Genomic DNA, 4,352 nt, shown 5'->3' with positions numbered 1-4,352 from the left:
TCTGACACCTTTTTTCGAATTTTTATGCCACATAGCACTTGGTACACAAAAAGAAAATAGTTATCACATACTACGTATGTAGTGAAATTAAGCACTTAGTAATTATGAGATCTATACAGTACCCACAGTCGGTATGGCAAATTCAATAGAAACACAAATTGCGTGATTCGTTTTCAGTACCATATGATGCTCACACAGTTTTGTCTAAAAAATAAATGAATAAGTTCTTTTTAACCAAACTATAATTTAAACGTACCGTGAACGTTTCAACATCTGTCAGATGTCTTGATCACTACGATGATTCAAGAACTTATTAATTTATTCGATTATAACAAACAGATGAACCTAATAATTATTAACAATAACAGTTTCGCTAAGTTTCCAGTTCGTGAATGTTACCTGATGTTACTAACAGAAATCTGCGTATAATAATACGTTTTTTTTACAGTAATAGTCACGTGCTGCCATCTAGTGTATGTATTTTAACAGAGGCACTCGAGAAATCAGCGAATTCTGTGAGCTAACGCTTATTCACTGTATCAGCAGCATTGACCCAGAAAAGACGATAAATTGATTTCCAGACTGGCGCGTGGGGGCACTTGATTTATCGATCGTCAATACCTCCGTGAATGTCGTCATTGACTCACAGCTTCTCCATCCTCGTGATCATCATCGCCCTACCTGGGGGATAGCTATAACTCATTTTTTGTCTGGGTAGATATGCAAAGCCAAGTGCGGTGTGTGTACGCGCGCGTATGTGTGTGGGTGCGTGCGTGCGTATATGTCATTGTGTGTCAGTGTCGGCTGATGGGGTGGGCCGGGAATATTGGTAGTTGCTGTTACAAATGGCGGTGGTCTCACAGCCATGACATAAATGCTAAGTATGTCCGGTTACGTGTGATGTGATAAAAATCTTGGGGAAATATCTGTAACTTCAGTCCATGTAATATTATGTCTAAATTTCAACCCTCTCCGACCCGCGTTGACTGGTTAAGCAGGGCCCGCTCTTCAGCGGTACAGAAGGAACAAAGTAAATTTCGTGATACATGCATGTGTCCACACTCAGGCCCGAAGCCAGCTTTATATTGGGGGGGGGGGGTTCGTTTTTCAATGTTGGCAATTTGCTCGGCAGGGGCGTGTGCAGGATTTGTACCAGGGGTGGGTGTAACCGTAACCCAAAGTTGCGAGCACGCGAAGGGGGGGTCTGGGGGCCCTCCCCCAGAATATTTTTAAAATTAGACCCCCTCAGATGCGTTTTCTGCGCGAGCAAGGGGGGGTCCGGACTCCCTGGACCCCCCTGTACACGCCCCTGCTCGGGCGCGAAGCGACCAGGCGAGGGAGCCAAGCGACCGAGCGGGGGGAGGGTGTGGGAGGGGGGTGTTCACTGTTCACCCTCCCGCACGATGGAGATTTTGCAATTATTACACTAAAATGGAGCGACCAGAGGTGAAATTCTTGCAAATTTAAAAAAAAAAAATTTTTGGCTTGGGGGGCTTGGGTTCGAACCCCCCGAACCCCCCTTGGCTACGGGCCTGCACACTTTCCTTGGTTCAACCACTCATTCGCCGTATCATAATAGCTTTAATTGTAAAGCCAATAAATTAATAATGCAACCTCGTAACCTCATAAATATTAGTCTTCAATGTCCGGGAGACTATATATAATATCGAAGGTGGAAAGAGACAAAGTTAATCAAATAGACAGATCATCACCGCGGATCGCAGTAGAAAAGGCAGCCTCAACTTTGCAAGAGGAAGGGAGAGAATTCCAATACGGAATGACAGAAACAAAAAAGCTAAACGTAAAGGGATCCTATGAAGATGGCACGTGTTAAAAGCAATGATCATGCACGCTCAGATGATCGATGCCTTCTTCGTTTCTGTCATCCCATATTGAAATTCTATTCCTATATTCTTCTTTCAGTCTTTGGTTAATTCCAAAATTGTGGCTGTTTCTACAGCGATCCGCATCTGTCCATTTGGCTCTTGTCGATTAATTGGCTCTCTCCGTCTTCGATATACTATATAGTCCCTTTATCTTTATTTTTAATCTTAATGAGATTAATACGCATTTCGCTTACAATCCTTTGATGTATACTATACAATGTGTACCTTTGATGTATACTATACAATATAATATAATACACGTGTTTGTATTATATGCTCTCAGTCTATGCTTATATCAGCAATTATATTATATCAAGAGCTAATAATATATAAGAGCTAATAAGAACTAAGCTAAGGTATTATTAGCTCTTGATTATATATATAATGTTACACGCGCACATTCGTTCGCGTCGCGCGGCGACGAGCCGAGCAGACGCCGATTGGCGACACATGCGTAGTAGACATTATTTTTAATAAAAGACCATCTCAAAAGCAGCGGAAAAAATTCGCTTCGTTCTCTCGTGCGTTTTTCATTCATTCAGCAAGTCGCACGTTTTAACAGATTATAGCTGACTCAGCCCGACTGTAACGTATACACGAGAAATACCTTCGCCAAGGGTCATTCATATAAGATAATCGTAAGTCACGAATAACTGCTTATTTTGTAAAAACCGAGGTTAATACACTGCAATATACGGCCACTGATACTGATAGTGATAGTGATAACAAATCACGGCAAACGTGACCGGTGTCCTAGTTTTTACTAGGCCCCTATAGTACTAGCAGTACTAGTAGTGTGATATGTTGATAACCTAAGGGTAAGGCTAAGCTTTGTCAATGCCTTTATATACGATGTCGTATATATTACTATATACCGTATTTACAATGAATACTTATTACTTAACACTGTCACTATTGAGTATTGGCACTGCCACTTACGCTGAGAGGGTCTGTCCCCCAGGGTACTGCCGGAACGTACCCTGCGTACGGTCCGGTATACCGGAACGTACCCTGGTGCTATCTAATATGCCGGACCGTACCTCGCCTACTCCATTAACGAGTCTAGGGAGTCGCCTATGCTTACTCCCTAACCCTAACCCTAACCCTAACCCTAACCCTAACCCTAACCCTAACCCTAACCCTAACCCTAACCCGAACCCTAACCCAAACCCTAACCCGAACCCTAACCCAAACCCTAACCCTAACCCTAACCATATCAAATAGTTACCAGGGTACGTTCCGGCAGTACTCTGGGGGACATAGATCCCATGAGCGCCACTTACAGTTACACTGCTGTTCACCTAGTTACATAAATTATAGACTTTATACTTATAGTTATACTATACTATAGTGCGCAAGCATTCCTTTCCACCTATATTCAATTGCTATCCTCCTAGACTCTTTATCGTAGTAAATTGTGTGAAATCAGAAATGATAGTAGACTAGAGACTATCATAAATATTAATGCCTGCTTGCCTGAAAAATTGCCCTGGACCCCCCTAGCACAGCATATTTCATGTTTGTCAGGTATGTGTATTATTACTATCATCTTGATCTTGATCTTGATGTGATAGTGATACACCAACAGTAACCAATTCTGGCGTGGCGCCGGCGGGAGTCGAGAGACACCGTCATTACACATCATTATTTAAAAATTATTATCATGACTATTGCCATCGGAAATGTAGAAGTGTGTGTGTGAAATACGTTTGTACTAAATTTCCACTAAAACTTTATATTCCTTTTTATTATTTGTTTATTTTGCATGCGTTTATCTTATTGCATACAAATCTTTAATTGACAGTTAGCCAAATCTTGTGAGAAAACTACACTTCAACAATAACCATATATCTTGTATATATACCCGGGTATTCGTTTTTGCTTGTTTCTTTATCCTAAAAAGTGCTGTATGGTAAATAATGATATGTGCATATATATGTGATCCTCTGTGTTTTTTGCAGGTAATTAGCCTGCTAAGAAACAAAGCCATTGCTTCTTCGCAGCCACAAAAATCAATGGGTGACTTTTACAGCGTGTCATTTATATTACAAAATATACATATAAAAGACCCATTAATTTAAAGTTACTAAGCTAGTATACTATCTAATTAATCATAAATGTCTATTCAACAATCGTATGATAATAATAGGTCTCATATAACTGTTATTCACATTAAACAGGCAAATTCCCCCATGTAATAAATATGTGAAGACCTATCTAAATTTTTAGATCAGCATGTGAATTCCACAGGTTGGGGGATGCACCGGAAAGTATGAGAAAATGCCGCGAGCAATTCCCTATTCTCTCTATGGAATTGCATTCTCGCGCCAGAATATTTTGTGCCGGGTTTAGGTGTTAGCTTTAATTATTGGTGCACAGAGGATCATCCCTAGGTATATATATGTATAACTGCTATATATATATATATCTATATATATGTATAACTGCTATATATATATATATCTA

This window comes from Priapulus caudatus, unplaced genomic scaffold, assembly GCF_000485595.1.
Source record: "Priapulus caudatus unplaced genomic scaffold, Priapulus_caudatus-5.0.1 Scaffold72, whole genome shotgun sequence".
In the NCBI taxonomy this organism is placed as follows: domain Eukaryota; kingdom Metazoa; phylum Priapulida; class Priapulimorpha; order Priapulimorphida; family Priapulidae; genus Priapulus; species Priapulus caudatus.
Note: the sequence above shows the minus strand (reverse complement) of the source record.